A 10,103-nucleotide genomic window follows, 5' to 3' on the forward strand; every position below is an offset into this window, starting at 1 on the left:
CCTATACCATAATAGGAGCTTGTTGTTTCCATGGTTACCACGTGCATCCAGGGTATCAATTTGGTGGTTTTTACATATGACAGTGATAATGGAGTCTTTTTATCATGGTTTGCATGTGATTTTGGAGAAAAATTCTATACAAAAGACAGATGGGGATGGTTTTATACACTGGAGAGTGGAAGTAGATAGCTCAGGCCATAGGGAAAAGAGCCCAGTATGGCCTGATGGCAGAATTTCATATGATGGTACCCATAGATTGGCCTGTATGGTTAAATACCATTTAACACATGCAATAATTCCCCAAAATGGGGTGGGGTGGGGTAGATTTTATATGTAAGCCACTTATGTCACAATCACTTATGTATCAGTACTGATCATTTAACTTTAGAGACACACTCAGCAGATCAAAGCAGAGAACATTGTAAAAATAAGGACTGTGCACAAAACTGCACATGCTGCATTGCCTCAACCTGTAAATTGAATTATTATATGTCGAGTCACATTGAATATCAATTATACCGGTCTTATTTCTTATCCTAGAATTAAACTCCTTGACACCTATTCTATGTTCAGCATGTTTCTCATATTGGTACATTACATTTTTGGGCAAACAGTATTGGAACTTTTCTGCATTCCTTTTGTTGAGGGAGCAGGGAGGGACATTTTCACTTAAAATAATAGTTTTCAACCCTTCATTCCTAATATAAGTCTGCAAAAGTCCTATCTGTATTGCATTCTTTACACAGGCAGTTTTTCTTCCCCAACCTCCCTTCATACAGTTGAAACATTCTTGATGTAAAACTGCATGGTGAACATACTGCTCTCTCCCACCAAACCAGATCTCTTTTTTCTTCATGTACCAAGTCCCATGATAGAAAACCTTTATACTCAGGGTGTTGCAACTTGTGGTCTCACAACACATTATTCCAAATCTCAGCATTTGGTTACTGCGTGCACTAAGTGATATGGGTTTTGTTCACCATATATGTTGTTGTGAATAAATGAAAACAAGCTTCATGTCAGAAATATGGTTTCATATTTGAAACAAAAGCTATTTATTAAACCTACATTGCTCTGTTCTTACCATCAAGTAATAGTAAGGAATCATTTAGCTGTAAATTAGAGCTTGCTATTTGGTTTGCCAAATCAAGGTGTATTACCTCCCCTTTGACTGTAATTGAGTGATTGCAATGTTTGCTTTGTTTCTCTTTTGTTCAATAATGTATGCATTTTTTCAGCTTTATATTAAAAAGTAAGTAATTTAACACTGCTTATAGTGGAAAGTAGCCACAGTAATGATTTTGAGACTTTTTCTTAACTTTTTATGAGCTTTGGGTAAATGTAGGTATATATTTATGCATTAGACAACTTGAATATGCAATTCAATTCTATTACTTAAATTTAACAAGTAGTGTATTCAGTGACAATTTTTATCAGTGTCTGCATATTGCATAGAGACATGAACTTGTCTTGGCATAGCAAAGTTTTTCACACATTTCTCCACCTCCAGCATACTTAATAGCTTGAGTCATAACAGTTTGTACAAACACTTTCTGTCTCCAACATCAATGTCAGCATTATAGGAACTTTGGATAGCTTTTTCAAATTTGTCTCTTGCTGTCCTTATGTAACATACCTCATGCTGATGTGTTATTTGGGTTGATACACATTCCCCCCCACCCCCGTTGTGGGGAACATTACCAGGCTTGAAGAAATTACTCTGTCTATTCTTTGCTTATTCACCCTTCCCCATAGTTTTATACTAAAAAGTAGCACTATGTTATTTAATTATTCAGTATAATAAAGCTTATGGAACTCTTCCTTGGCTTTTATACCTTTTTATTAACATTTGGGGGTCATGAATCACATGTGATGATAGTTTAAATAAGTTTGGAATGTCAGCATCTCTTGATGCTTCATGGGTGTGTGTATTTGTTTTAGTCACAAAAGGGCAATGGCCTCTTATCATTTTGACCTGTCATGTGGCACACTTATTTGTTTTGTTTGATTGATGTGAATAGGGATGCACTGTATCTTATTTCTGTGAGAGTCAGCAAGAAAAGAAATGCAATTTTGAAATTTAAAACATTTAAAACTTGTCTTATACCAGTGAGAGATGAAAATACAATGCGTCATGTAATTTGATACCCTGTGATGTCATACTTGCTGATGTCAGCATGCTTGTGTTTCTTTTGTGTAGCATGCATGCCATAGAAAGATAACATGAAGATACAAAGGCAGAAAACAATTATTTTAATAACAAGAATAAGCCATTAATAAGTACAATACAACACAGCAACATGTGATGCGGATGCAATTTAACTATAGATATTGGTATCACATAAAATGCTATTGCACTATTATCCATGCACAAGCATGGCCAATTCTTTCTTACAATTATGCTCTAATATCAAGGAGTAAAATACAACTTTTTCAAAAAAAATTAAATCTGGTTATAGGACACACGGTACTAATTATACGGAAGAACTGTGAACCAGTCTAGAAATGGGTGAAGAAATGATAGAGTATTTACAGGTTTGGTGGTCCATAATTGGTTAATAATGAAAATTAAAATTTTAGGAAAAATATCTTTTGAGAGCTTGTCCTATATGTAATGTAAAAAAAATATTGACAAATTTCTACTGATGCAATTTTAGCATTTTTACAGGCTCGACTCAGGAGTACTCAATACTGAAAGTAGCACCTGATTCATTTGGTGCAGAATCAATAACACGTGTTTCATGCACATGTATGTAAACAAATTGCCGTGGGTCATATGGTGTTTTCCACACATAAGCTTGCACCAAGGTTAGAGTGCACGAAAAATTATAGGTGTCATTATCAGCACCCATAAATTTTAAGTTATTGAATTTTGAATATGACAGTGTTTCCATATTTTTACCATTGGAGTGGAATTAGTACCGTGAGTCCTATATGCGACCTATACCATAATAGGAGCTTGTTGTTTCCATGGTTACCACGTGCATCCAGGGTATCAATTTGGTGGTTTTTACATATGACAGTGATAATGGAGTCTTTTTATCATGGTTTGCATGTGATTTTGGAGAAAAATTCTATACAAAAGACAGATGGGGATGGTTTTATACACTGGAGAGTGGAAGTAAATAGCTCAGGCCATAGGGAAAAGAGCCCAGTATGGCCTGATGGCAGAATTTCATATGATGGTACCCATAGATTGGCCTGTATGGTTAAATACCATTTAACACATGCAATAATTCCCCAAAATGGGGTGGGGTGGGGTAGATTTTATATGTAAGCCACTTATGTCACAATCACTTATGTATCAGTACTGATCATTTAACTTTAGAGACACACTCAGCAGATCAAAGCAGAGAACATTGTAAAAATAAGGACTGTGCACAAAACTGCACATGCTGCATTGCCTCAACCTGTAAATTGAATTATTATATGTCGAGTCACATTGAATATCAATTATACCGGTCTTATTTCTTATCCTAGAATTAAACTCCTTGTCACCTATTCTATGTTCAGCATGTTTCTCATATTGGTACATTACATTTTTGGGCAAACAGTATTGGAACTTTTCTGCATTCCTTTTGTTGAGGGAGCAGGGAGGGACATTTTCACTTAAAATAATAGTTTTCAACCCTTCATTCCTAATATAAGTCTGCAAAAGTCCTATCTGTATTGCATTCTTTACACAGGCAGTTTTTCTTCCCCAACCTCCCTTCATACAGTTGAAACATTCTTGATGTAAAACTGCATGGTGAACATACTGCTCTCTCCCACCAAACCAGATCTCTTTTTTCTTCATGTACCAAGTCCCATGATAGAAAACCTTTATACTCAGGGTGTTGCAACTTGTGGTCTCAGAACACATTATTCCAAATCTCAGCATTTGATTACTGCGTGCACTAAGTGATATGGGTTTTGTTCACCATATATGTTGTTGTGAATAAATGAAAACAAGCTTCATGTCAGAAATATGGTTTCATATTTGAAACAAAAGCTATTTATTAAACCTACATTGCTCTGTTCTTACCATCAAGCAATAGTAAGGAATCATTTAGCTGTAAATTAGAGCTTGCTATTTGGTTTGCCAAATCAAGGTGTATTACCTCCCCTTTGACTGTAATTGAGTGATTGCAATGTTTGCTTTGTTTCTCTTTTGTTCAATAATGTATGCATTTTTTCAGCTTTATATTAAAAAGTAAGTAATTTAACACTGCTTATAGTGGAAAGTAGCCACAGTAATGATTTTGAGACTTTTTCTTAACTTTTTATGAGCTTTGGGTAAATGTAGGTATATATTTATGCATTAGACAACTTGAATATGCAATTCAATTCTATTACTTAAATTTAACAAGTAGTGTATTCAGTGACAATTTTTATCAGTGTCTGCATATTGCATAGAGACATGAACTTGTCTTGGCATAGCAAAGTTTTTCACACATTTCTCCACCTCCAGCATACTTAATAGCTTGAGTCATAACAGTTTGTGCAAACACTTTCTGTCTCCAACATCAATGTCAGCATTATAGGAACTTTGGATAGCTTTTTCAAATTTGTCTCTTGCTGTCCTTATGTAACATACCTCATGCTGATGTGTTATTTGGGTTGATACACATTCCCCCCCACCCCCGTTGTGGGGAACATTACCAGGCTTGAAGAAATTACTCTGTCTATTCTTTGCTTATTCACCCTTCCCCATAGTTTTATACTAAAAAGTAGCACTATGTTATTTAATTATTCAGTATAATAAAGCTTATGGAACTCTTCCTTGGCTTTTATACCTTTTTATTAACATTTGGGGGTCATGAATCACATGTGATGATAGTTTAAATAAGTTTGGAATGTCAGCATCTCTTGATGCTTCATGGGTGTGTATATTTGTTTTAGTCACAAAAGGGCAATGGCCTCTTATCATTTTGACCTGTCATGTGGCACACTTATTTGTTTTGTTTGATTGATGTGAATAGGGATGCACTGTATCTTATTTCTGTGAGAGTCAGCAAGAAAAGAAATGCAATTTTGAAATTTAAAACATTTAAAACTTGTCTTATACCAGTGAGAGATGAAAATACAATGCGTCATGTAATTTGATACCCTGTGATGTCATACTTGCTGATGTCAGCATGCTTGTGTTTCTTTTGTGTAGCATGCATGCCATAGAAAGATAACATGAAGATACAAAGGCAGAAAACAATTATTTTAATAACAAGAATAAGCCATTAATAAGTACAATACAACACAGCAACATGTGATGCGGATGCAATTTAACTATAGATATTGGTATCACATAAAATGCTATTGCACTATTATCCATGCACAAGCATGGCCAATTCTTTCTTACAATTATGCTCTAATATCAAGGAGTAAAATACAACTTTTTCAAAAAAAATTAAATCTGGTTATAGGACACACGGTACTAATTATACGGAAGAACTGTGAACCAGTCTAGAAATGGGTGAAGAAATGATAGAGTATTTACAGGTTTGGTGGTCCATAATTGGTTAATAATGAAAATTAAAATTTTAGGAAAAATATCTTTTGAGAGCTTGTCCTATATGTAATGTAAAAAAAATATTGACAAATTTCTACTGATGCAATTTTAGCATTTTTACAGGCTCGACTCAGGAGTACTCAATACTGAAAGTAGCACCTGATTCATTTGGTGCAGAATCAATAACACGTGTTTCATGCACATGTATGTAAACAAATTGCCGCGGGTCATATGGTGTTCTCCACACATAAGCTTGCACCAAGGTTAGATGTGCACGAAAAATTATAGGTGTCATTATCAGCACCCATAAATTTTAAGTTATTGAATTTTGAATATGACAGTGTTTCCATATGTTTACCATTGGAGTGGAATTAGTACCGTGAGTCCTTAATGCTTTTTAAGTCCGGTCAATGCATATTAGTTACTTGTGATGTCTGCTCAATAATTTTGCTGCTTAATCTTAAAGGTAATAGATTTCATGATTGTGAATTTTTATGACTTCACCGTGGTAGGCAGAGAACAAAAATTCAGGGACTTGTTAAGCATGAATGATCCCAAAACAGAGACTTTTCCTATTACATATGAATGATCTAACACAAATTTATATCATTGCTTATCCATTTACACACAAAATCAGTGTTTTTATTTTACTGCTACACACAGTAGAACAGTGAAGCTGTTTCATTGGTTAAACAATGTATTTCTGGATCTTTATTTTAATGTCTTTACTAGTAAAAAGATCTCTAAACTTAATAGTTATATATATCTAAAGAGAGTGTATGTTTTTGATTGAATTTAAAAACATCTTAAGAATAACATACTGTCCTTCCTTGTCATGTTTCTAAAAATGTAAGATCAAAAAACACTTCATCAAAGAGCAAATTGGAATTATTCATTGTATGGAAAAAGTCAGCAAATTAGCTCTCTACTGGTGTTGAGAACTTTTTATTGTAATTTTGATTATTTTTGTTGTTGTTATGGGGTTTAACACCATTTTTCAGCACAAGATAGGCTATACATGGCGGCCAGTATTAATGGTGGAAGAAGAACCAGGGAAAACCCCAGAAAGAACCACCGACCCACGAGAAGCTACTGGCAAGCTTTCTCACATACCCGCATAGGCTGAACCTGAGACTCGAACCCACACAGACAGTGGTGAGATGGCAGTGATCCATAGCAGTGAGCAATTTAGACCACTCAGCCACTCAGGGCCCCTTGTAATTTTGAAAATGGAAGGCAGAGATCAAATATCTCCTAAACCTGAGAGGCCGACTTATATAAAAATTCCTAAACCAGTTTTGGAAGCCTAGAGTCCCTGACCAGATACTTCAAGCAGGGACACACTATCAAGAGCTCTTGTACTTTTATTACTCAAAAATTCTTTTAAATATAATTTTTTTATTATATTTACTGATTTATTTTCATCACAGCTAGAAGAACAGCAGAAGTTCCTCAAGAAAGCAGTATGCCTTGTTGGAATAGGGACACCAAACAGAGTTTTGGCCCTTTTAAAAAGTGGTAAGGATTTGTATGGAAGCATGCCGTAACAATATTTTGTACTTTTTATCTTGAAATTTGTTTTGCTTAACAAGTTGAGGGTGAATTTTGAGCAAATGTACCCATGGGTGATGACAAATGGGGGGAAAGAGTCAGGCAGAGAGTCTAGCGTTAAATAAGGTGTGGTTCCCACTATATTGTTCATCACAGATTTGTATTATGATGCCAACAAACTGGCAAAAAGGTGGCCATGTTACTTGCAACTGTACACAGTCAACCCATAATGAATGTAAAAAGCAATTACTCTTGCTGTCCAAGTGTTACTATAAGCCATTGATGTGATGGAATAAAACGTAGTAATTATTTTTCTGTCTCTCTGGGGGGAAAAAATAATATGGAGGGGCCAGCTCTAAAAAGAAGAAATTAGAGTCTCAGAGTTAACATTGTTTGTCAATTGCTCAGCAGTGCCATGCAGAAGAGAAATAATATACATGATAACCCATCAACTGGGCTTAACTTTATTTTGATGCCTACCCCAACATAGGTTCTGTTATTCACCCTTTAATTAAGAGTTAAATTTATCTGATATTTAAAAATAAAATTTAATGATCTAAATTTTGGTTGGATGCACAAGACTGCTATATTAAAACCATTTTTATTTCTTTATGCAGGTCATCTTAAACTGGATAAGCTAAAAGCATTAGTGTTAGACTGGAACTGGAGAGATGTAAAGCAGAGACGGCTAGTGGATGTGCCAGAAGTCAGATCTGATCTGTTTCTATTGCTTCAAACAAAGCTTATTCCTCACATCAAGTCCTCCGTCAGTTGTTGCAAGATAGGAATATTGTGACAGTAGAAATCAAGAGAAAAAGACCATTGGATCAATTCCTTCATGGAGTTAGGTGTCAAGGAATGTTAATGCTTAAAATCAAGGCTGGAAAAAAACATTTTTTGACAAGTTTAACAATTTGATTGGCAAGTAAAATATTTTTTAAAATGCAATGAATCTTGTGTAGAACATACATGAGGAATGACAATTATGCAGGTTCTTCCTTCCAGGCAAGTAAAAAAGTACATTTTCTAGTCCTCCATGACAAGATATCTAAAAGAACATTCCAACTGACAGCCATATGTTGTGTTGTTCCCAGTACTACAATTGCCTTATTGGACCATCTAATAGAGTATGACTCCATGAACAAATGATGGAGTTGCTTCGGACCAAAACAGACAAAGAAAGGTGATTTTCAGTCAGCAGAGATCTCTGAAAGAAAATTTCATAGATACCTGGTAAATACTATGCAGAAAAGAAGTGCATATGGGTTGAGCAGTATTTTTGTAGGCAAATTAAGGAAACATTCCACTCCTAATATGTTTTCTGAATATCCTAATTAATAAGCACCTTTCTTCAATTTATCTACATCAGATGAGTTTAGACATCTAAAGTTAACTCCTGTATTGGCAAGTTAACATAGTTTATCTGATTGACAAGCCTGATATATTGCATTCTTGCACATACATACACATCACTCAGCCAGCATGGGTATGTGAGAATGCTTGCCAGCAGCTTCCTGTGGATTGGTGGTTCTTCCTGTGACTTATTTCAGTTCTTCCTCCATCCAATATACTGGCCACCATGTATAGCCTGTCATGTGCTGTAAAATGGTAGTAATCCCAAAACAACAAGCACCCTTAAAAATGAGCAAGCATGTGACATTTGTGCAGTCACTTTGATATGAGCATAGCGCAGCCTATAACATTCATTACCTTTTGTTCAGCACAGCATCACATATGATATTGCCATGTATCTCAGTGAATTTTCACGTGATTGTCTCTGAATGAGCTAAAATTACCAAATTTGTTTGACGCACAAATGATTTCATCACCATTTATATATACTGAAAAAGAGTGGTATCTAAGAAAGGATCTACTCATTAGAGAAAGCTAGATGATGCTGAAGGTGATTGTTTACTAGTCAGTATGGTTTCTTACATATCTGTAGACTCTTTTTTCAACATATCTCATATTGTTGTGTTGCTATGTGTGTTGGTACAAATGTTGTTGAAATTGTACATGAAATGATTAGGTAATTTTATCAAGATTTTGAGCTATAGACACAAATAATTTCATGATGCTAGGCTGAATGAAAGATAAAAAAGATATAAAAAAAAGTATAATGTAAGTACAAAACCTTTTCCCCACTTACATAATCGGGTGCTTACTCTGTGACTTTTGCAGTATTTCTCAGAATGATATCAGTGTATTTAGCTCCACTAACTTTGACCAGAATGATTTGTTCATGTATAATTTGAGTAAAAAAATATCTGCATTTATAATGATCATAGATGTAAACCTTTGCTGGAAAGTGTAAAATCAATAAAAAAAATTCTTACAGGTTTTTTTTGCACTATAGTTTTTCTTTTATTCTCTCATTCACACTAGAATACATACCGTAACCGTGGTGGCTCACTGGCGATCATGCCAGACACACAAACGAAAGGCTGTAGATTTGATTCCAACCATCTGACCAGCCTGGGTCAGCTGCTGTGGTCTGTCCTTGGGCAAGGCACTGTACTCCAACTGGCTTTGCATTAAATTCTTGAGTTGCTGTGCCATAAAGCACCAAACCAAACCAAGAACACATCTTCCATCCATCCATCCACACACACGCACACAATACATACATACATGCACACATATACACACACACACATATACATACATACATCCATGCATCCATGCATACATACATACATATATACATACATACATACACACACACACACATACATACATACATACATACATACATGCATGTCTACATACATGCATACATTTATACATATGCACAAATGTATATTCAAACAAAAGGAATTTTTAAAGCAGCATTCTCACAGCTGAGATCGATTGGTGGATAGTGTTTGATTAAGATACTGCTGAGACTGTGGCATTAAGTTTGAAAGTTCATCCACATGTAGTCTGTACCATTGGGTAACACGTCTGCTTAATCAAATTCTACAGCATGCAAGCAGAATATTTACAGAGCCTCCAAAACAAATATTTATTAATATTACAGTGATAGGCAGTGTTTGCTCATTGATTGAGAAAACCAATCCAAAAGAAA

The 10,103-nt window shown here is 35.1% G+C and overlaps 1 long non-coding RNA gene across 1 annotated transcript; it reads left to right on the forward strand.

The window, feature by feature from the left end:
• Positions 1-4,914: 4,914 nt before the first annotated feature.
• Positions 4,915-9,373, forward strand: LOC149786282 (uncharacterized). Its single transcript, XR_016424906.1, has 2 exons — positions 4,915-7,003; positions 7,654-9,373. It is a non-coding gene; the product is annotated as an uncharacterized LOC149786282 (long non-coding RNA).
• Positions 9,374-10,103: the final 730 nt, after the last annotated feature.

Source organism: Sinohyriopsis cumingii, chromosome 12 (genome assembly GCF_028554795.1).
Source record: "Sinohyriopsis cumingii isolate HCF-2022 chromosome 12, ASM2855479v2, whole genome shotgun sequence".
Classification (NCBI taxonomy): domain Eukaryota; kingdom Metazoa; phylum Mollusca; class Bivalvia; order Unionida; family Unionidae; genus Sinohyriopsis; species Sinohyriopsis cumingii.